The sequence below is a fragment of the Euprymna scolopes genome, chromosome 39 (assembly GCF_053919585.1).
Source record: "Euprymna scolopes isolate OS-2025 chromosome 39, ASM5391958v1, whole genome shotgun sequence".
Classification (NCBI taxonomy): Eukaryota; Metazoa; Mollusca; class Cephalopoda; order Sepiida; family Sepiolidae; genus Euprymna; species Euprymna scolopes.
Window position 1 is genome coordinate 26,337,339 of NC_136520.1, and position 25,654 is coordinate 26,362,992.

The 25,654-nt window shown below is 33.2% G+C and overlaps 1 protein-coding gene across 1 annotated transcript in view; it reads right to left on the reverse strand.

Annotated features, from left to right (window-relative positions):
- LOC145263682 (rho GTPase-activating protein 23-like) overlaps positions 1-25,654 on the reverse strand; it is a 693,682-nt gene that overhangs the window by 667,724 nt on the left and 304 nt on the right. The window lies entirely within an intron of this gene.

The following is a 25,654-nucleotide window of genomic DNA, read 5'->3' on the forward strand; positions in this document are numbered from 1 at the left end:
GAGAAAAAGAGAGACGGAAAGAGATATAGGAACAGATTTTATATATCTATATATATAAAGCTGAATGTGTGTGTGTGTGTGTGTGTGTGTGTGTGTGTGTGTGTGTGTGTGTGTGTGTGTGTGTGTGTGTGTGTCTGGTCACGAATAGGCCCCTATATGGTTGACTATTTTAAAAAACTGATTACATATAATGATAGAAGATGTATCGAGACACAGGAATGGGTATGTTTGATCTGACAGAACGGTAGTTCATTAAAATTGTGGGGTCTGCGTTCGCGCCTGGTCCACAAAGTATGGAAATAAAAAATTAAAAAAATTAAAAAAAAACGTTTAGAAGTGTTTTTGATATAGATGTACATAAGAATACTTTGATAAGTATGTTTTAACTTAAATAGGGATGGTATAATAAAATTGTGGGGTCTGTGTTTGCGCCTGGCCTCCATAGAATGGAAATAGGCACAAACTTTAATAAAGACTTTTCATATCTATCTGCGTAAGTATACTTTGATAATTATGTTTCAGTTTGAAGAAATATGGTATAATAAAATTATGAGGTGTTCGTTCACGCCTAACCTCCATAGAATGGAAATATGTCACAAAGTTTAACAAGGTTTTTTAATATAGATCCACAGAATATTGTGATAAGTATTTCAGTGTGAACAGGTATGGTATAATAAATTATGGGGTTTATCTATTTTATTTTTACTTTCATCATATTTTGCTTTGGTTTTGATACCCCCAAATTCGAAGCTATCTCTTTACAACCCTTCCTTTTCATGACCTATCATACTTTCATAAATCAGAGTCCATTTTCTGTGGGCTGTTTTTGAACCCAGTCAACGACGGGTCCTTTTGCTAGTATATATATATATATATATATATATATATATATATATATATATATATATATATATATAGAGAGAGAGAGAGAGAGAGAGAGAGACAAAGAGTGAACGATAGCGACAAGAAGAGTGATAGAGAGACACACACACACACACACACACACATAGGGAGGGAGAGAGAGATGGGGAGAGATGGACAGAGAAAAAGTGAAAGAAAGGAACATAGTGTTGTGGGATAATCAAAAAACTTATGCAAAGATAATCATCTTTTATGTCGAAATTAGGAGGGGAGCTTTTGTGGGTGGATATCGTGATGAAGAGTTGAATGAAAATGTCTCAGCATATAACGGCTGATAAAAATCAGTTTGACTTTGGGAAGGAAGTGAACAAACTTCTCCAATCAACATTCTTGATCATATGAGATTATTTATGACCGATAATATTGTGCAACTTAAAATGTTTATTAATATACTAGTTGTGCTAATTCACTACGATGAATCGCAAAACATATCTCTCACATATTTCTTTATTTTTTTTTTTTGACCATTCATTACAAAAAATCGGAGCAAATAAATTTCAGACACCTCAGAATGAGTAACAACAAAACGACATATTTTTCCATAGCACATTTTATATTATAGATTTTTATATTGGGGGGGGGGGAGGTGAAGAAAAAAAAACCCAAACACTTTATATATTTTATGTAAAACATTTCTGCACATCTTTTTATTATAAATGACAAATCTATACTATTAATAAAATTCTAAATGTTTATTTATTTATTTATGTGGGTGTGTACATACACTAATAAAACTTTCGAGCAGATGCACCAAATTGAAAAATTCTTTTTTCTCCCAAAAGGTGTGGGTCTCTAGATTGTCCTTATCTATACATGGTTCGTAACGAACAACATCGAGTCACACAAAACGCCCGAAATAAGGGGTTTTGAGCTGTTTCGTGCAATTGTCGAAAAAGTTACTTGCCCATGTCAACGGAATTTAGCACTGTCTGTATACGGTTGCGGTAACATCTTTCGGCACACAGACAGGACTTGTGGCACAATGGATAACGCGCCTGATTACGGATCAGAAGATTCCAGGTTCGAATCCTGGCAAGATTGTAATAATTTTAACCATCATTTTATCCAATGTTTACTCATTATCCTTACCCTTAGTTCACAGGGTATTTTTGTTTTTTCAGTGATTTTGTTTTGTGCATATGGGAATTTTTCATACCCCGAGTTCACAGGGTAAGCGTTGATGGTAAGATGATGTTGAGCGTACTTGATGTTGAGTATACTCGATTTTGTGTTTGACTCAGCATTGTGTGTGCCGACGTGGCATAGCCACTAGTACTAGGTTTCATTGGATTTCCTGCTTGCTTGGCAAGCCGAGAGCATGCCCAAGGCATTTCCACATAGTATTTAGCAATGGAGAAGCACCTGTAAAGTTAATTTACAATGGTCTCCTGTGTGTTGCATCATCAACAGATCAAAATGGTTTAGGAAATCCTGTATGGCAGGGCTTCAAAAACATATTGATAATTACCACTATCATTGCTATTAAAGGTGCTCGACTGAGCTTCAATCTTTGGTTGATCCTTATAAGACATTCATAGCAAGAACTCTTCCCTCTACCACCACGATAAAAGAACTTTCCTTTATTCCTTAGTGTACATAACATCAAACAGAATTTTCCAAAAGTTCTTTTTAAAAAGCTTCCTATCTGTGGAACACGTTGCTACAAGATTACTTTCCTGAGGGATGCAACTTGCTCATCTTCAAGTCTAGTGTTAACAGGCACTTCTCATAAGCTACCCTCATTTGTCATCAAGTGTTGTTGATTCCATCCATTGTTTTCGATCATCATTCAACTTACAATCGATCCATCTCATTAACTCTTTATCATCAAGCGGCTTTTAATCTTAAGTAACTAAATTCTTTGGAGTAATAATTTCAACTTTCTCACCGTAGGAATGTCAAATCTATGTATTGAAGTCTTTTTTTTTAATCTAGACATTCCAGGTTTATTCAAGTATATTAAAAGTCGATGAACAGGTAATAAAACTTCAACAGGAAACATATTGATTATCCAACCATGTCTCCTGCAATGTATACAAATGGATCACACTAACCGCTTACTCATTGTTTATGTCACGGTTTATTACACAACTGGCTTTATTTTACATAATTGTTAAGTTTTTAAGCAATTTTCATCGTCATAAATATTTTACCAGTATAATACCCGAGAAGGGAGGGGGCACTACTTGTGCGATGAGCGGCCCAAATTGTGCGATATTCGTGGGAGAAAGAGGGGAACATTACCTAGCAATAAACAGGCCCAGGAGGAGGAGGGAGGGGGCATATTACCTGTACAATCAACAGCCCATGGGGCGTGCTACCCATGCAATCAACAGGTTAGGGGCACACTACTCATGTAATTAACAGTGCAATGGTGCTGAATAAGCACAGTCTGTAATTTATCACAATGTTAGCAAAATACGTGGATATTTTTTATTTTACCCTTAAGTTTAGCTTTGTTGTCTTGTTCAAGCTTGGGCGAAACTGAGGATGGTTTGTTTTTCAATTCTTTCTGTGAGCAGGATGGGACTCTCCATGCTTACTCATAAATATCGGCTTCAAACATTAAATCTGTACTTACTTAAGCAGCAGAGGATGCGAGGGAATTTCATCCCGGCATACAAGGTTCCTGTAATTTAGTCGGCCTCAGTTTTACTTTTTGTAATGATGTAGCTAGTCTCAGTCTTTTCTATAAATATTATTATGGAACGTGTTCATCAGAATTATCTGATCTATTTCCTGCTTCCTTTCTTCCAGCTCATTTGACTTGTTGGTCTAGTATTTTTCATGATTTTGCCGTTTTGATACCTCATTGTAATACAGCTTCATATTTTATAAATTTTGTTTTATTTTACCGTCTCCATGGGCATCTGTAAAAAATGTACCATTGTCGCTTTCATCTCAGAAGAAAGGCTCTGTCTAAGGTGCTGTTTCATGCAATAGTCTGCCAGTGACAGGACTTACCATATTCAGGTTTAGACAACACATCCAGACGATATATAGATATAAATATAGTGTTTTCTTTTGTTTACATGGCTTGCTTGATTTTGCTATTTATAGCATGTCTGAATTGTCACATTCATTCCCTGCTTCCTTTGTTACAGCTCATTTTACTTTGATCTAGTGGTATTCATCATTTCGTTATTCAGATATCTTGTTTTAATACAGCTTCCTATTCCATTAACTTCTTTCCAAGAATTGTACGCTTGTGAAGCTCTCTTTTTGCTGATCGTTTTCCTCCTCCATATAGCCTTAGTCTTTTGAACGTAAAGTTCAATAGACATTTCCTGTCTTTGCATTCATCATCTTTTATTCTTTTTCACTCTTTACATCAAGTAGCTTCATGCTTTGTCTGAAGCAACTTTCAATAAAGATTTATGCTAATAAATTTGAATTTGACAATTTGCCACAATGTGTGTTTTTAGGGGGGGGAAGTACTAAACTGTAATTTTAATATGAAGCAAGTTCCTGTTCTAAAATATACCATTCCTTTGTGTAACTCGAGGGTGTTGTAATTTTTTTATGAGTATTATTCGTGTAGCGTACATAGAAATAGAAAATCATAGTTGATACAACTGAACTGGTAGGTTAAAAGTTGTTCAAGGCAGTAAGGAGACAGGCTGATAAATCTATAGCGTTCAATTCCAGTTATATAGAAATAAATATTCAGATCGATATCAATAAAAAAATAACCAAAGAAAAAGCAATCATATTAATCGATAGCCATTATCAATCTGCATCGATCTTGGTATATAGGACAAGAAAAAATATCTTGAGCAATTTTTATTTTGAGATTTTTTTTTCTCAAGGAATTGTTTTTTATATTTCATTTAACGTTTAAAAATAAGAAAAAGTAAGGCTATAAAAAAGTATCAATATTATAATTGGTTTGGATTTTATAAATAAACTTTAAAAAAAAAAAAAAAAGTGACCCGCTGGGTCACTTATTGAGCTCAGGTTAGATTGTTTGAAACAAGAAAAGTGAGTTTACTAAATCAGTTAAATATTTTTTAAATAAAAAAGAGAATCCAAAATTAATCTATTTCTACTTATTATTTCCCCTGTTTTGTTCTTTTCCTCTTCAATTAGCGTTAAATAATATTACTGCCTGTGATGATATTCCCTTTTATTTATAATAGATTATTCCAATCTTTTATTCCTTTCTTTCTTTGCTACTTTTGACTGTTAATAGGGAGGGAAAAATGGAAGAGACAGTGATAGATAATGTATGAAATAAGAGCAAGGAGTAGAGGTAGCCATACACGAGACAAAGAGTGAGAGTGATAGAGAGAGACTTAGTAAGAGATGGGGTATTTGTTGAGTTTGCTTTCGTCATCATATTTGGTTCAATGTCCGGTTTACATGCTGGCATGTCTTGGACGACTTCTAAAAATAGACTTCCAAATAAACCTATCTCTGGCCAGGTTTTTATTTGTCCCTCTTTCTTTTAAATCCAGGCTTATCACTTCCCCACACATTTTATAATTGCAGATAATTAGAACAATCAAAATGGATTTTTTTCAAACATACCTTAATCCTAAAACTGAGAATTATTTTTAACATCTGTTTTCTGCAATTAAAATATAAAAAGTTTTAGTGATAAAAAATGTTGATAAACTCAGCTTTAGCAAATAACTGTTTTGCATTTTTTTTATGTTTTGAAAGTATACTGCATTAAAATCCCAGTTTTATATATTAAATCTCTCTCTATATATATATATATGTCTGTGTGTATGTGTGTGTGTCTGTCTGTGTGTACATTTCCCTATGCAATAACTGTCAATTTTCCGTCTACAGATTCAAAATTTAATATACAGGGTATTGAGAATCTGTTTTCGGACAGATATTTGGTTATTAAGAGGTCAAAGTTCAACGATTTGACCTTTGAGAACTCTATCAAACTGCTCCGCCAATTTTGGGTTTAGACACTTGAAATTTTAGATAAAGGTTCCTTGGACATGGATCTAAATTAATAACTTGATTTGAGCCCAAAACAATAAATGTTAAGGGGTCATAATAGGGATCAAAGTTTAAAAAACAATGACCTCTGCGGTCTCTACCAAATTACTCAGACAATTTTTGGTCTAAACATTTGAAATATATAAAGGGTATTTCAGAGATAGGGCAAGCTTTTTAATCGGTTTGGGTTGAAAATTTGAGCTACCAATATATAAATGTATGTATGTATGTTTGCATGTCTGCCTAAAACTTTCGACAGAGGTAAGGGATTTTCACAAGATCATTATTGTTTGGAAGCTCGACCCTTCAGACGACAAATACCGAAAAATTGGCTAAAAACATTAATTTCTTCACCTTCAACTGGGCACTTTTCTACGGGGAGGGGTCGCTTTTTTCGCAAGTCATCACCTCTTTTCGATTGTCTAGCCTTAATTGAAACCTATGTCACTTCCGGTTTGGCGGTGGTCATAACAGCAAAGATGTCACGTTTTTTTCTCATTCTTTTCCTCCTTCATGGTACATGTTCGAGCCTGCCTTCCTACTACCAATTTTTTTTTTTTTTTTTTGCTGAACATACACCTCCAAACACCCGGGAAACACAGGGCTGAAATGCTAGTATATATATATATATATATATATATATATATATATATATATATATATATATATATATATAAGTGACCTTGTCTGTTTGAAAAATGATCTCTCCCAAACACCTCAGTCAATTTTTGGTCTACATACTTGAAACTTGATATGTAGGAGATTTGGACCTGTAAAACAAATTCGATTTGGTCTTTAATCAGTAAAAATAGCTGCTAAGGGGGTCAAAATTGAAAAAAATTGGAACTTATCAGGCGTAAGTTGACTGAACGTGTTATTTCTATACATATACAAGTATATATTAATACATTAACATAATTTTTAAAATTTTATATCGATAGCGACTAAGCTCAAATGCTAACAAATAATGCTGAAAGGCTGTTTTGATCTCAATTCTAACTGATGGCATTCTAGTAATTTTTTTTAGATTTTAAATCACTACTAAATATTACGTACAATAAAATAATCAATAGAGAAATGACTATAATAATATGAAATCTAAAATTAAAATATATTTAAGCGTATTTTACGACCAGGCCTTGCCAGGGGGTAGGGCTATAATATATTGGCTACAATACAACAATCGATAGAGAATTGGCTCTATAATAATAAATATGAAATCTGCATAAATAAAAATATATTTAAACATATTTTACGACTAGGCAACACCAGGTGATGGCCTGCTAGTAATATATAAATTTATCTTATACGATTTTGAAAATTAAACTTCAATAGCATTTAAGCAGACATATCAAACTTTGACTCCAACTAGCCAATTTTTTATTTAGTACCATGTTATTGGCACTATAATAATGCACTTTTGTTATATTGTATTCAATAACGTAGTCTTAACATGTAACGTAGAAACATTTTTCAATTATGATAAAAAAATTATCAAGAAGAATAACTCATATTTTAATTAAATATAGTAAGAGTTGTCTTCTTACAAATAAAAGTTTATTTGTTTAACAAATGAACAAACAAATTTCTTTGTTTAACAAATGAGCAAACAAATACAAATTAAAATGACTTCACAGCAGCCTGGACAACGCCAGATAAGTACAGCTAGTTTATATATAGTGCGTTTGTTTGTTATAGAAATTAATTTGCTAACAGCAAAATATTTTAATTAGCTTCAATATGTGTGAAAGTGTCCAATTATCAATTGCTGGAGATACGATTGGCACTATCATATTCAGTTTAACGTCCGTTTTGCATACTGGCATATATTGAATGACTTTTAGAAATTTACTTATAAACCAATCTATCTCTGGCCAAGCTTTTTTTTCTTTTAAGACCATCTTTATCATTTTGTCCCATGTTTTTCCTAACCTAACCCTAACCCCATTACCTCTACATCTAACTCCAGAATGCACAACCATTCTTTTAAAATGATAAAACCATCAAAATTTTCTGTCCTACACACATCTCTCTATACTGTTCAAATTTCATCTTCCTCTGAAATCATTAGATCTAAGCCTGTTTTTAAAACTCGCATGACACATCCATCGTATCATTCTCATATCATTTACTCTCCATGCAACGCATGTCCTCAACTCTCACTGCCCAGGTTTAACTTTCATGCATCACCAGACTTTATACCCATGCTGTATAGATTTTGATGGATCTTCCCTTGATTGAAAGTGGTAATGCTCTGCTGGTTAGTAATAGGAAAAGTACCATAAACTTTACTCAGAGAGGAGGTAAAAGGGATACCACATCACTTCTGTAAAACCCGTATGAAACTTTGGGATTCAACTTTCCAGAGTTAGTTCATACCAAAATCACATTGACAAAGCCTCTTATTATTGAGGATGATTTTATCTGTCGGGCTATAGTATGGTTCTGAGCAGTTCTAGGAGGTCCATCTTCCAAGGCTTTACCTTCTTGTCCTTTTTTAAAAAATGTTAATTTATTGGTAATTGCTAGAAGTGCCCTCTTGGAAAATGCCGATGGGGCTTTCCAGGCAATTTTATTCAGGCAGAGTGTTTTTCATTTAGGAATGGAAATGGAAATGGCACTAACCCCATGCGGTTTTAACTGGCTTCCTCCAAAGGGTAACATTCCAAAGGAGTATGGAATTTACAAGCGGTCTCCAGTTGCATATATATCCGCATTGTACGACATGAAAAGAAACTGGAATCTTAAGGTATCAATCATTCCAGTGATTATAGGAGCAACCGGGCTATTGAAAAAGAATTTCAAGAACTATCTGGCGAATATACCCGGTGAAGAGAAATACAAACAATAGCACTTAAAGGTTAGAATCTGTTGGAGCAACTAAACTAATGAATGTTTGGCATCCGGTAGAATATCCCATCCCCAGGAAAAAAAAAGTGATAAAATTAAAACAAAAATGGAAATGACAACATTAGGTTTTTGCAACTTTTCCAAGGTGTTAACATTATCTTACATAAAGCGTTTGGACTTCCCAAATTGGTCACCCATCTGGTACTGACCAGGCTCAGCGTTGCTTAAATTGGGAATCTAAAAAGAATTGGTGTATCAAATTGATTATGCCTCAATAGCAACACACTTTGTTTAGAGCAAATAGGATAAAGCTAATTCACAATGTAATCCTTCCTATTCCCCTGTCTGGATAATGCAAGTGTGCTGGTAGAGAGCTGGACTTGGAAACCAACCATCAAGGAGGACTTGACTAAATTCTCATGTCCACTGGTAATCAGCTTTCAATTGTGAAATTACCACTGGTTAGCCATCTTGTGCGACTTTGCTCATGGGCCGCTGTGTATGGGTCGCAATGATTCATGATGTAATGCAGGCCAACAAAGAAACCAGCTCAACCCAACCAGAGTGAATGCCTTTGCAACAACATCTTGATTTTATAATTTAAAAAAATTTATAAATATGGCAATTTGACAATATTCTTTTTTCTCTACAAGGTTGGTGCAAATATGCTTGTAGGCAGTCGAAGAGTTTTTTTTTTGTTTTTTTTTTACAAGAAAGTCACCACTTATCAATGCCAAAGGCCACTCGAGAATAAGGATTAATTAGTGTAAACTGGTCACTGAGACAACAGTGTAGTGACTGTTAGTGATGGAAATTGGGTAAAACTCGTTTGTTTAAGAACTTGTTTACATTGAACTTGAAGACTAAGTTGTAAGTTGTAGTCAGCTGGGACGCAGAACAGTTCCACAGGCAGGTAGTTCTAGGCTGGTCAACAGCAATCAAAGGTGATTGTACAGCACCATCAGGCCTACAAGTAGTTTGTTTTTGACTATGAAATCGGGATGAGCCATGTGATCTAGCTTAGGATTGGCAAAAGGGAGCTGCGATGATCAGAGATGCTGTACCTGTTTGAGAAGAGGCTGGCTCAACCTGACGAAGGTGATAGTCGCTACAAGTACTCGCAAATAATATAGAGTTCAGAGCTGGAGTACACAGGGTTTTCCGTGCTTAACAATGTTGGATGCCTCTGATTTCTATTTTACTTCAGTAAATAAGTTCGCAAAAATCAACTGAAGTTAACACTTGCTCTCTATTCGAGATCCATAGATATCTAAGTGTTCAATCAAATGTTGAATTTGTAAAGTAACAGTTGGTTGGTTGGTTGTTTTTGTTTTACAGCATATCAACCTTTTTCAGGTTATTTAATGCTGAATCCAAAGATTTTGAAGAAAAATTTTTTAATAGAATATATTTGTTGTTTTCAAGTTGGTTTCTATTTAACCCATAGTTGGGACCCTAACAGGTACTACCACTCCGGGTCAGAGTGGACTTGGGAGCAATGGCAATTAAAGGGTGGCTCCACACTCCTCAAAGCCCGCAAGCTAGGGCCTCACCACTGGATATAGTTTAAGGTCATATCCAGGAAGAGTAAAGTGATGGACACTAATTTTCCTCTCCTCAATTGGGCACTTAATTATGTTATAGTTTATCTTAGTGGTATTTTCTTAATTTTGTTGGATTCCAGGACAAGAATTTATCTTGTCCAACTGAATATTCAGCCAAATGCTCTTATTTGAAATAACATGACCAGAAGGTGTACCATTCCTCATATGAACCAGTATATAGCTTTGTCAATGGGATTTTATTTGAACATTGAATACAATTTCGAATGTTTGATCAATGTTTACTTGTAGGGTGATTACTGCTGGTTTAGGGTGATAACATGTAGGTACTGTTTGAATTTAAAAAAAGCAATTAAGAGAATGCATAAATCAGTATGAATTAATAAAATTACAAAAAATGATCCATTAGAATAATGATGGAAAGTAAAAACAGAAGTTTTAGAAGTTAGGGATTCTCGCTGTATATGAACTGTTTAGAATGATCGAAATCAGTGATAGCAGTCCTAGCTGTTTCTGTTTGTTGTTGAAGTCTTCCTCTTCTTTTCAACTCTTCCACCAATAATATTAAATTAAATTCCAGTTTTATGTTGTCTTATTTTAACGTGTAAAACAAAACAATTACGACTCTTTACACTTCATTTATTGTCATGTTAAGAACGGCGTTTGCAATAGACATTCCAAACTCCCCGTGTTAAGAACGACTTTCAAAACAGACACCACCAACTTCCCCATCTTAAGAACGGCATTCGGAATAGACATCTCTAACATCCCCATGTAAAGAACAGCTTTCGGAGTAGACAACCCACTTTTTTGTAGAGAGGGTAAATAATTCCCTCAAATTTAACCATGATAATCAGTGTCAGCATACCCATCCGCAAAGGTTAAAAAAAAAAAAAAAAAAAAAAAAAAGAAAAGAAATTGAGGGGTGGCAGTAGATTTGTTTATTGCATGTGCGTACAAACCTGGCAGCAAGTTAATTACAGTGCATAATACAGGTTTTTATATCTCTATAAGTACTTGTCCCCACAAATTTTGAACGAGATTTTCTTAATCAGCATAGTTGAAAACGGATAAAAGTTGTCATTCTAAAGAAAATTGTGGAATGGACCTAATGTACAAATTTACCGCCCCCCCCCCCACAAAAGAAAAATAATTAACGTATATGTAATCTCGAAAATCAGTTCAGAAAAGAAAATGAAATAAAACACTCGACAGAATTGAAAATTGGTGAAAACTTACGTTAAAACTGTAGCGTAGGTAATCTGTGTAAAAAAAAAAACAAACAAAAAAAAAATCGGTAATTGTGCAGATGCGACGATCTTAAGTTTCAAACATGTTGGCGAGTCTGTTAATTGAGGTATGGAAGCACAAATCTAGCTAGTCTTCAAAACTGTTTACTTTATAAATGTTTCGGCAATATCATCTACTGGATTCATACTTATATTGTTTGAATTTAGTGTTTTTTACATATGAGAAATATTCACATTTTAAAACTATTAAACTATTTTTGTTGCACGTCCAGCTTTTTTAAACTGCTAAAACTGTAAAAAAATGTGACACAATCATTGTTTGTTTTTCATGTTTTTGTAAATAAATATATTTTTAAAATATCTAAACAGTTTGAGAAAATATATAACAAATTAACTTAAATAAGTATAGCTATTTGAAAAGATATGCAATAAAAAAAAATAAAAATTGATAAAAAAGTTTATATATTTTTATTATAAGGGGGAGAGATAAACATAAAATATAGTAAACTACAAAAAAATAGTCTAACAGTTTTAAAATGTGAAGATTTCAGATATATTAAAAAACCATTAAATTCAAACAACATAATAAGTACGAATCCAGTAGATGATGTTTCTGAAACATTTTTAAATCAGCAATGATCGTAATAGATTTTGCAGGTTTAAATGAAGTCTATTTAAATAAAGTACATTGAAAAAAAAACAAAAAACGTAACTATGTTTAAAAAAAATATATTAACAAAAAATATCTTAATATTTTGCCCAAATATACAAGTAAGCAGTTTTGAAAAATAGCGAAAGTATTGTATCCATTTTGTGCTTTCATACATCAATTGGAAGACCTGCTGGCGTGTTCGAAAGTTAGGGTCTAGTTTTATGCACAATTACCACGTTTTTATTTACTCCCTCTCTCTCTATATATATTTTTCTCAACTTGCTCTATCTCTCTCATAATCAAAAACCTATGCGGACAAAATAACTAACATGATTGCAATCTAGTTAATCGTAAGAAAATATATAAGTAATTGAAATCGCATACATTAAAAATAAATGTAAGAGAAAAGTACAAAATAATTTAAAAAAAACGCCCTGTTATAAAATAAAGTAGAATAAAACAACAACAACAAAAAAAATAGCATCGTGTAAGGTTCGCTAAGCCGCTCCGAAATAGTAAAATAAACAATGGTACCCATACATATTTTTTTCAGGGTTTGTTTTTTTTGCGGGGGGGGGGGGGGTAGTGGCACGTTGTTAATGTGTGCATATGTATGTTTATTATGTTTGTATTTGGTTTATTTTTTAAAACAATGCCTCTTGTAAAGAATGCCACCATATTTGAAAAGTTCTGGAGCGTTCGTTTAAATATTAAGAGGTAGATTCCAAAATAATCAAATTGTCAGCTCTCAGCTAATGAGAATGAGCGAAATTTGAGAAGGGAGAATTTATTATTTTTTTAATCAGGAAATGGAAAGATTATGTTACGTTTATGAGTTTATGATTCAGTTACGAATGGTGCAAGCACAATATCTGTAGAATATTTCTTCCCAGAGTTGACTGGGGGCGGTAGAAGGACTTAATATTTAAGGGGAAAATAGGAACTACTTCCTCTAAAGATGCGACGATTGTTATGGTGTTGCTCCTAGAATGAAATGTAGGATTTTATTATAAGGACTAAGTGTGTCTAAAATGTCATTCTAAAGTTACATAAGATAGTGGCTAATAGTTTAGACATAATAAATTTTTATGTGGCATCTGTTGTTGCAAACCTATCGTACTTTGATCTAGAGGAGAATTTCTGCAATCAAAATATTATATATGGAGATAATGAAATGGAACTTTAATGGAGTCAAACTATAAATCAACAATTTTAACGAACTTGTTTATATGCAAACCTTTTCAGACTTCTTTTTTTGTAAATTTATTTTTAATTTATTTTTTGTATCACCATATGAACTTTGGGTTAGTGACAGGTGTAAGGAAAGGCACAGGTTTATTTCATGATTTAAAATTAAATCTTATTCGTGTTTGAAATTTAAATCAGATTTCACCAGGTTGATGAAAAATCTATTGAAAATTGAATCTTCCTTATCAAATTTTAATTAGAAAAAAAAAAAAAAAAAAAATCAATTTTTAAATAAAAAAAAAAAAAAAAAAAAAAAAAAAACATCAGATCTCCCTTAACCTCGAGTCACGGTGGCAAAAATAAGATGTTTCTCATTGATTTGTTTTCATGTCACTAGTTAGCCATTTTGTTTACGATTGTTAAAATTTTTTCAACCATTAAATAAACATTAGATTTGAAAATGACCACGCTGTATAGAAAAATTCCCGAGAATAACGTGTTAAACAGATGGGAAGTTTTGGGAAAGAAACGCTCTTCATGGAAGTTTCAGAAAATGCACTTATCATACTCAAGCAAATGGAAACTAGTTTAACTAAATCGGACATGCTGACTATATATTTGCTGAATACTTTTACAATTTAAAATAGTTTTTTTTTTTTTTAACTGATTTTGTGAAATATTTCAGAGTTGCTTGCTATTTTTATCGTGCGGTTTGAATTGGCACATTTTAGTGGCATGGGCGAGTTTTTATTTTGTTTTTTCTTTTTGTCATTTTAATGAAATGTTGAAATGGGATGGTGTATTATTTTTTATTTATTTTTTTTTTTTGCGTCGTGTTGTACTGTCGACCGAGATGCTTAAGGAGGCATAAAAAAAAAAGAATGAATAAAAATAACAAAAACAAAGAAAGAAAAAAGTAGGTTCACAATTTTGGAGATGCAAACTAATATTCTCATAACATTTTTAACCGTTCTAACCTCCAGCAGATGCGTCTGCTCTAGTCCGAAAATCAAGAATACTTTTTAATTTGTATTATTTGGACTACTGTCCTCAGCTTGAATGTCATTTGTACAATGTTTCGTTCCATGTAATCTCCAACTCTATTCAGGCGTATCTTGTTGAACTCGGGAATCTGCAAGGACCTGTGGTTTAATGATAATGGATAAAGTACTAGGTCAAATTCAGTTGCTAGTAACACTCTTCTGGAGGTTGAAGGTTCAATCCTCGGTGTGAATTACTTAAGAATTCTACCCGGTCAAGGGTGATGGAATGAGAGCATGCTATGCCTGCGGATCAAATAAAACATCGATTCGAAATTCCATTTAGATTCCTGGATTTAATAAAAATTCCTGAGCTCAACAGGATACACATGAAGGTCAGAGGTTACATCAGTAAAAATGTTGTGCAAATAAAACTCAAGACGAGAACGTTAGTCCAAATAATCCTCATCTAAAAAGTTCAAAAACATTTTTTGAATTTAAACTATAAATAAATAAATTTAAACTATAAATAAAGAAATTTAAACTATAAATAAAGAAATTTAAACTATAAATAAAGAAATTTAAACTATAAATAAAGAAATTTAAACTATAAATAAATTTAAACTATAAATAAATTTAAACTATAAATAAATAAATTTAAACTATAAATAAATAAATTTAAACTATAAATAAATAAATTTAAACTATAAATAAATAAATTTAAACTATAAATAAATAAATTTAAACTATAAATAAATAAATTTAAACTATAAATAAATTTAAACTATAAATAAATTTAAACTATAAATAAATTTAAACTATAAATAAATTTAAACTATAAATAAATTAAAAATATAAATAAATTAAAAATATAAATAAATTAAAACAAGCAACAACAAAAAAAAAAATAATAATATATCGACTAAGAAAACCAAAACAAAAAAACATCAAGAAATGCATATGAAAAACAAAGAGATGTTGGGTGTGGTCCCCTAATCAACCGAGTTAGAAAAACAACCTTGCTTCTGTTCATATGCAACCGCCATTCCTTCATGTATTCTCAGCCAAACTTTCCCCAACTTTGTTGGCTGCTCAGAGTGTTGGGTAAAATCCTGCAATTTTGCACGTCTAGCAAATAGCCATGGCCAACCAAGAGGACTTCATGCAGAACAGACAATCTTGGGGCACGATCTTTGTGGATACATCCAACTAATATTATGACACATTTTGAATACACGCTAAAACAAAAAGGTACTGAAAGAACTTGAATCAAATGGCTTCTTTTTTAAATTGTAACTAAAGTTTTATGTTTAGTTCGACAAAATTGGTGCTACCAAATCAGATTGTCTGAACATAGTGGTTTCCTGACCCAAAATGCACCAAACATTAATGTTATTTTTTTATCCCCCCCCCCCACCTTTCCAAAACTTAATCATGTTCTACAAAGTCAAAAATAAAAATAATTTTCCTCTACAAAGCAACCAAACCAAACAAGTTCTGGTAATCAAATTGATTCCATTCAAATTCTCTTGAGGCATCGACTCATACATAATATTAATATTTTATAGAATCAATCCTGTCTTCAATCAGGAGTTTTCATTTTTGATGACTGAATGGTTTTTTCAAGTGCCCCAAGAACAATTTTGGCATTGCAACCATCACAATTACATGAGGTCAAAGTCGAAAATCCATAAAATAATTAACTGTAACCGATCTGGAAACAGGAGTTACTCTATAAAAATGCCGAATATATACAGATGAAATTTTAAATATTTTATCAAATAGACATTTTGACGAGAAGCAAAGTGTAGTATCTATTCTAATACTCGATTTCATCGTTTCTGTCCTAGGTCAGTGAAAGAAAAATCCCTTTAAACAGAGACAATTTTAATTTTTGTCCTAATCTAGAATGCTCCTTTTTGAAGAGTTGGATTTTCTACATAATGATAAAAAAAAAATAAATAAAAAAACAACCTTGTGTTTAAACTTTTACTCTGTGGGAAGGCAGGTAAATAGGGCCCTCCCATAAACAGGGTCCTCCCTCCCAAAAAATATCTCTTTTACCATTTTCGAATTAATCTTGTTTGTTCTTAAAAGTATTTTTATTAGAATTATTTTTAATATTATTTATATAATTTGTTCCTAAGTTATATATATATATATATATATAAATGAAACTAGAACCGTGCACACTATGCTGACGTTTCAACACTCTGTCCCCCCCCCTCAAAAGGCGAAATTTTAGTTTTTTTTTTTTTTAATCAATTATGTTTATATATCGATTATAGTCTGAAAAAGTTGATAGTAAAATGAAATATAAAAAACCTCAATATTTTAGATATTAAACTGGGCGATCATTTTCACATATAGACTAGAATGGGTTGTCAGCGTTGCCCGGGTATTTGGAGGTGTGTGTTGAGAAAAAAAAAAAAAAAATTTTTAAAGTGGTAATAGGAAGGCATGCTCGAACACGTACCGTGAAGGAGGAAAAGAACGGGGAAAAACGTGATGTCTTTGCTGTTACGACCACCACCAAACCGGAAGTGACGTAGGTTTAAATTAAGGCTAGACAATCGAAAAGAGGGGATGACTTTCGAAAATATCGGCGGAAAAACCAACCCCTCCCTGAGGAAAAGTGCCCAGTTGAGGGTGAATGTTTTTAGCCAATTTTTCGGTATTTTTCATCTGAAGGGTTGAGCTTGTGAAAATCCGTCACCTCTGTCGAAAGTTTTAGGCAGATATGCAAACATACATACATACATTTATATATTGATAGCTCAAATTTTCGACTCAAACCACTTAAAAAGCTTGCCCTATTTCTGAATACCCTTTATGTAAAATTCCAAATGTTTAGACCAGAAATTTTCTGAGTAATTTGGTAGAGATCGTAGAGTTCAATTTTTTTAAAACTTTGACCCGTATTATGACCCCATAACATTTATTGTTTTGGGCTCAAATTAAGTTATTAAGTCCAATGTCCATGTCCAAGGAACCCATATCTAAAATTTCAAGTCTTTATACCCTAAATTGGCAGAGGAGTTTGGTAGAGTTCTCAAAGATCAAATCGTTTCACTTTGACCCCTTAATAGCCACATTTCTGGCCGAAAACGGATTACAAAGATTTTCCCAAATCTCACTACACTGTATATCAAATTTCGAGTCTGTAGGCTGAAAATTGACAGAGCCATTGTGTAGGGAAATGTACACAGACAGACAGATGGACAGACAGACACTTTCATTTTTATAGATATACTAGCAGTTTCACCCGGCTTTTCTCGGGCGCTATGTACGGTTCATAATGTTATGTGCATATGTATATATTAAAAAGTGTGAATATGTAAAGTAATGCCTTTCTGTATAATAGTCTTCCTTAACTACTATAATGAAAAGACAGACAGACATTTTCACTTCTATAGATATACTAGCATTTCAGCCCGGCGTTGCCTGGGTGTTTGGATGTGTATGTTGAGCAAAAAAAAAAAAAAAAAGTGGTAGTAGGGAGGCAGGCTCGAATACGTACTGCAAAGGAGGAAAAGAACGTGAAAAAAACCTGACGTTTATGCTGTTACGACCACCGCCAAACCGAAAGTGACATTTTTTAAAATTAAGGCTAGACAATCGAAAGGAGAGGATGACTTTCAAAAATATCGGCGAAAAAAGCGACCCCCCCCTTAGGAAAAGTGCCCATTTTATGGGGAAGATATTAACGTTTTTAGCCAATTTTTCGATATTTGCCGTCTGAAAGGTCGAACTTCAAAACGATACTGATCTTGAGAAAATCCGTCGCCTCTGTCGAAAGTGTTGGGCAGACATGCAAACATACATACATACATTTATATATTGGTAACTAAAAATTTTCAAACTAAACCGATGAAAAAGCTTTCCCTATCTCTGAATACCCTTTATGGAAAATTTCAAATGTTTAGACCAGAAATTGTGTAATTTGGTAGAGACCGCAGAGGTCAATTTTTAAAAACTTTGACCCCTATTATGACCCCTTAACATTTATTGTTTTGGGCTCAAATCAAGTTATTAAGTTAGATCCATGCCCAAGGAACCCATATCTAAAATTTCAAGTGTTTAGACTCAAAATTGTCGGAGGAGTTTGGTAGAGTTCTCAAAGGTTAAATCATTGAACTTTGACCCCTTAACAGCCAAACTTCTAGCTGAAAACCGATCACAGATTTTCCCAAATTTCAGTACCCTGTATATCAAATTTCGAGTGTAGACTTTAAATTGACAGAGTTATTGTGTAGGGAAATGTACACACACACACACACACACACAGACAGACACACACACACGTTCACTTTTATAGATATATAGATAGATTTACTGCTTAGAACTTGGCAGGTGTAAATCGAACTAATATATAGACTTTACACATGCACAAATATACATTTATACGTTTAAGTCGGTTCATTTTCAGTTTTGATATGCATGTGAACTTAGCTCAGATGACAACGAATAACGCTGAAGCGTTTTGGTTTCGATTCTAGCTGTTTGCACCCAAGTGATCTTTTGGTTCTTATTAAGATAGATTTGACAGATTGATTTGTTCAAATATGTTGTTCTAAGCAAAAACAATATTATGTACTTGTCATGTGTAAAATAGTAACATATCCCAAAATTACGAAAATTCATCCAGTAGAACAACTGCTATTGGGTTCCTAGTCAAAACAAAAGTCTCTCACTACAGGTTACAAATGCTGGAAGCCAACACCGTATAATCTAAATTTTGCGTTCCGAGTTATGTCCCCTGTATGTTAACTCATCACCGTCTACTTTATAACATTTAAGAAAAATACAATTTTACCCAATTTTCTGTAAAAATTACTTTTAACTATAAATTTTTACTCTATGAATTTTCGTAATTTTTGACATTATAAGTACGTAATATTGTTTTTGCTTAAAACGACATAAAAAAAATCGATCTGTTTACTATCTTAAACACCGATATATTTTTTAAAACTTGAAATCACTACTATATATTGGGTACAATATAATAATAGAGAATTGGCTCTATAATAATAAATATGAAATCTGCATAAATAAAAATATATTTAAGCGTATTTTTCGATGGGACAACTTGCTAGTATTTTGATATTTTAAAATTAATTTTTTTTTTAATGCGGTGTAAACTAATATACGTCATTTATACTAGGCGGATATCATGAGGGCGTGAATCGGAGTGGGTGGGGCTTAGTTATTTACCACCACCTCTAGAGCATTTATTAGTATAGACAAAACGAAAAAGTAGTCAAAAAACAATATCAAATAATTGTTACCAAAGGCCAGATAAGTTACTCTTCTGTCTGTCTGGTAATCTTTTTGTGGTTTAACTTATTTTAAAGCGTTTATTTATTTCTAAACATGAATAGTGTCGCATGTTACGAGCATGTTTTACAATATCCAACAAAACAACACACAAAAAAAAATAGGTAGACAAAAATAAACAACATTTCTATTCTATTTTTTTATAAATAAAGGAGTCACCTCTTATCAAGGCTATTCGAGGATAAGGGTTGAGGAGTTTAGTCATTGAAACAATAGTGTTGTGGCAATAGTAAAAATCTGGTAAATTGGATTACTTAAGGGGACGGCTGATCAAGAACTTGTTTATGTCGAAGACAACCAGCTGGAAAGCAGGTAACTAGAACAAAGTTCTACAGGTGGGCAGTTCTAAGAAAGAAGCTTTCAACTAGACGAGTGTTTTTCGTGAAAATTTGGCAAGGGGGAAAACAGGCGAGCACTTGCCATGTAAATAAGGATAAACCAGAAACAGGCTAGCAATGTCTCTACATATAACTCTCTTGCATTCTTTATTACTCTTTTACCTACATCGGTATGATTTGTTGTGTGTTTTAACTTATTTCAAAGCGTTTATTTACTTTAAAAAAAAAAAGAAAAAAAAGCAGTATCAAGTCTGTTTAGTTAAAATGAAAAAATAGCGATTTTGTTACTGCCATCTAATAATTTCCACAAATCGCACGGAAATGTAATGTCCTATGTTATTTAATTTTTGCTTTTTTAGCGATTATCGAGGTTTCAAATAGATGTAACGAAACCGCCATTTTGACATTTTTGTTTCAAAGTAAATAAACACTTTAAAAGAAGTTAAAAAAAACAAACTTATCCAAGTAGGTAGAAGAGTAACTTATCTTGCTTTTGGTAATATTTATTTGATATGGTATTTTTAACACATTTTTTTGTTTTGTTGGTTATTGGGCGGACCTGTATGAGAGTGGCCACCGACTAAAATGCGTGTTTTTCACCTTTTTTTTTTTTTTTTTTTTTTTTTTTTCTCAACGATTATCATAGATTATCATATGAGCATCATATGAGCAAAAAAAAAAAAAAATTGAAAAAAAATAAAATTAATGACTTAAGAAGAGGGTTCACTTTTTCGTTATAATGTGACACACATCGGTAAAAAAAAAAAAAAAAAAAAAGACAGTAAAACAGGTAGCAATGAACAACGAGAAAGTCATTAAATTTATTTTCAAATTTTTTCTGCTACTTAAGTTCAATCAATGATAATCATCGAAAATAAAGTTAAATAAATGTGAAACAAGCATTTTTAGGGAGTGAGCACTCTCGTACAGGTCCGCCAGTTATTGTAAAAAAAAAAAAAAAAATATGTCGACTGACCCGTACTGTAAAATTTAAAAATTGTTTGTTTGTTTTTTTAAATTAAAAAAAGAAAACAGAATTCTCTAGCAAATGAATCAGTAATTCCACAGAGAAGAAGAGACAAATTTGCTTCCCTAAAAAAAAAAAAAAAAAGATGAAAACAGGTGGTTGTTGTAAATAATAAACACCAAAGGGAGGATTAAAGGCTTAAATAAAAACAAAAAGGTACCCTAGAACTAGCAGTTTAACACGAGTAACCCCCAAGATTAGCGGTTACATAATTTTAATCTTGTATCAGTTACAAAAATAAAAAATAAGGCATCAAGTTAATTTAACAAAAACAGTTCTTACAATCAGTTTCGACGCTTTAAAAGTATACGGGTCGGTCGGAAATTGAATTTGAATGTTTTTGTTTTTCCATTTTCCTCCCAAACAAGGCACAGTGCCACTTTGATGTAAGGGTTACTATCAGGAACAGTAGTTGCAGGGATACTATGAAGGGAGTCGAGCAGCAAGATGTCTATTTACATTAAACTTGAACTTCAGCATGTCAGTACATATGGGAAAACAGGAACACGGAAGGGAGTTTCAGAGTCTAGCAGTTCTGGGGAAGAAACTGTTAGAATAGAAGGCCTTCTTACATCTAGGGATCTTTACTGTGTAGGGGTGAGATTTGGCTGCTTGTCGAGTTTGTCGGGGGTATTTACGTCGAAGGGGTTCAAGGGCTTGTAGTTTGTCAGAGCATCCACCATTAAAATACTTGTAAAATAGGCAGAGGGATTCAACATTTCTTCGATGGGACAGTGGTTGAAGCTTGGATGACAGTAAAGGACCTATCAGGATGGCGATTCTCTTTTGAATCCTGTCCAGGAGCAAGAGACTAGTAGCAGATGCACCAGCTCAAATGTGACAACAATACTTCTTACATGGGTGAATGGTGGCCTTGTAGAGGTGCAGGATACCTTAAGGCATAAGTAACTTTTTAGCACAGCAGAAAGAGTCCACCTTCCTTGCAGTGGTCCTACCAATGTTCTCACAATGTATCTGTTTCAACTCATGTTTCCTGTGAACGTTAAACGGAGGAGTTTGAAAGAAGTACTTTCAGGTAATGTATCTTTAGCCATAGCTATTGTTGGTTGAGAAGGTTTCTTGTAATTATTGAAGGAGACAAGCTTAGTCTTGACAGCATTGAATGTGGCCATCCATTTTTGTCCCCATTCCACTACAGATTGGAGGTCTTCCACTAATGTTTCTGTTATTTCCTTAAATATGTGTTCATTCGTTTTCCCTCATGCCTGCTATAGAGTGTGGGGTCATCAGCAAATATACCCATCTCAGAGACAATTTTATCAGGGAGGTTATTTATGAATATTAAGAATAATAAAGGTTCAAGGATAGACCCTGAGGTACACCCGCATTTATATCATATTGTTTAGATGTACAACTGGTGAGGACAACCTGGATTCTTCTCTTATTTAAGAAGGATTTAATTAAATATTCGTCCAATGATACCATATGATCTGATTTTCCTGAGAAGACCATCGTGCCATACCCTGTCAAAGGCCTTTAATATATCTAGGGTTACCGCTCTACCCTCCCCTGCTTTGTCTAGTGTGTGGTATATATGTTCAGAGATTACAGTTAGGATATCTTCTGTAGAACGGGCTTACCTAAATCCATATTATTGGTCAGTCAGAAGTTTAGCAGCTGTAAGGTGATAGACTAGAGCTTGGTTAATTATGGACTCAAATATTTTGGCGAAAAACGGGAGGAGGCTAATTGGGTGATAATTTAATGGATTTAATGGGTCAGTTCTTTTGCCAGAATTCTTGTAAACTGGTACCACAAAAGCAATTTTCCAGCAGTCAGGAAAGCAAGATTCATTAAGGCATTTGTTGTAAAGTTTGGAGAGGGCTGGAGCAACCTCAGCGGAGGAATTTTTTTCATAGCACAGCCAGGATGAGAACAGGTCCTACTTCTTTCTTACAATTACTTCTAGCTTTTACATATTTTTGTCTGTTTGTACTAAACTTCTGTCGGTTAAATCTGTGTTATGCATGCTGCCTTTGTGCAATGGCTGCTGCCCAAGTAGAAGTGAACCATTGGAGAGAGTGGGGTTTGCTACAGAATTTCTGTGTGGGAATATGTGCTTCAATTGCTATTTTGAACTAATCAGTGGTCTCATTTGCGCACTGTTCAGCAGGAAGAGAAAAGATATTTTCCCATGGGGCATCTTTGATGAGATCCCTGATGGCTTCTCAGTCAGCCTTCTATAAGAATAATACCATGTTATTTTGAGCAATGGCTCTTCAGTTTTGGGGCGAGAATTAAGGGCGATTTCTACCATTATCAAACGGTAATCGGCATTTCCGAGTGGGCTATGGGCATTTGTTACACAATCCCCAAGAACTGTGTTCAGAAATAGATCTAGAAGTGAGGCTTTTTGATCTTTTCGATCTGGGAGACAGGTCGGAAATGTAACTGGCTGTGATAGAACATGAGATACAGAGAAGCTATGTGTTATGCTACCAGCGGCATCTGTGAAGCAAGTAGAGAAACGAAGCCAATTACTGTGGTGGACATTAAAGTTACCAAATACATGTACTTGTGCGTTAGTATCGAGGAAGGGTGCTGTATCTATGCTCTCAGAGACTTGGTTGATTAGCGTACAGTTGCGGATCGAGGGAGAGCGGTAGAGAAAATATAAGTAGCTAATATTATGTTGCACGTTAAGTCTAAAGCACATAAAGGTCTGGTCTTCTGATTCTAGTTTTGTTTCTCTAGTTGTGCAGTTTGTGGACTGTTATTTAGAAGGTCATTCTTAATATGGGGTGAGGAGTCCTTGTTAACTATTTTGTATTTTCACTTAATTTAATGAAATAAGATACTGTAAGAACCGAATTTATTTGAAAATCCAATAAAAAAAAATAAAAATAAATAATAGCATGTCCGTTCATTGCACAAGTACTAACTTTTTTTTATTTTTCGATTTCTCGGCCGTTAACTATACTACAACTTTCCCAAGTGGTAATTGGTAAAGTTGTAGTATTAGCAAGCCAGAAGAGAACACAAACGCTTCCGTCGCTTCACAACGCGACTTTAAAAAGCGGCATAATGCAACAATAGGAGTGGAGATAGTGACCCCTTTTCCAACAAAAATAAATGAAATGGGTGTGATGTCAATTTTAAAGAAATTTATTTTTTAACGTGGAGAATCCAATGTCCACTAAAAAGGACGGTTTTCAAAATAGATTTGGACCTGTCTTCACGTGTTTGTTGGGAGGGGGGGGGCGCATCAAGTGATCGGCAATAATAAATAAGCCAATCCACCTTTTCCGAACAAGGGGGTAATGCATGGGAGAATGACCTCCTAGGGTAAAGTAGAACCATACTTCGATGAAAGGCCATTTGAACCAAAAATTAGAAAAAAGAAAAAAATGCTTGAACCCTGGTTCTACAGAATTTGAACCAAATCAGACTTTTGCTGAACTAAACAGAAAAGTCAGGTTAGGGATAGGTTAGAGTTTAGAGTTAGGTTAGGGTTTAAAACGAGTAAATAAAATAAACAGTTCGATTCAGATCCTGCAAAAATACCAAGGTAACCGTCTAAACCTATTATGGTGGTTGCTTTTGTTGGGGAGGGAAAAAAATATAAATTAATAATATATATTCGGTACTTTCAGCTAACAATTTAATAAACAAAAGATACTGTAAAAATGTGAAATTAATTCGAAACCCCATCAAAAATAAATAAATAAATAAATAAATAAAAATAAATAAATAAATAGCACAATCCAATAAGTACCAAAAGTATAAAATAAACAATAAGTAATTTAGTTTATGAAAAAAGAGAAGGGTTAGCGTTAAAAAATAATTAATTTGGCTGATGGAGGAGAGAAAATAGTCACCGTTTTTTTTTAAATATTTATGTTTTTGTTTTTAAATTCCTTAAAATGAATTCTAAAATAACGATTCGTTTTTTCGTAAAAAATAAAAATAAATATAAACAGAATTTTAAAAACCCTCAAAATTGAAATTGAGCGTGTCTCAAATCTTACATCAATGGCTCAACTCAAAATTTATTTATGTTTAACGAAATATCCGTTCAAAATATTTAAAATTTGACTATAAATTAAAAAAAAATTTTAATATTATTTCAAGACAAAAATTAAAATAAATAAATAAATTCGCTAATTATTTTTTTAAGATATAAACAGATCGAACACAACGCACTTTTGAGTGTTCACAAACTAGGGGTTCATTTTAGAAGTTAAAAACAATTAAAAAGCGAACCCCCACTTTTTCCTTTCTTTCGTTATACAAAACATCAACAGTCAGTATGACACATGTTGTCCAACATTCAAAAATTAAAACCTTTTCTGTTTTTTTTTTTTTTTTCATAAATTAATAGATTTTATTAATAAAATTTAACATTTAAATAGATACATAGGTACATAAAATAGCAAGACTGAAAAGAAAAATTAATTGTATTTTTTATCTTGTGTGATGATGACGAATATAGACAAAAACAACCGGCTTGAGCGAAAACCACTCAATACGCAAAATCATATTTGAGCTGCGGCCTAAAACTGGGGGATCAATTTTGTTAATAATAATGATTACAAACTGATCCCCCAGTTATTGATGGCTCTTATAACC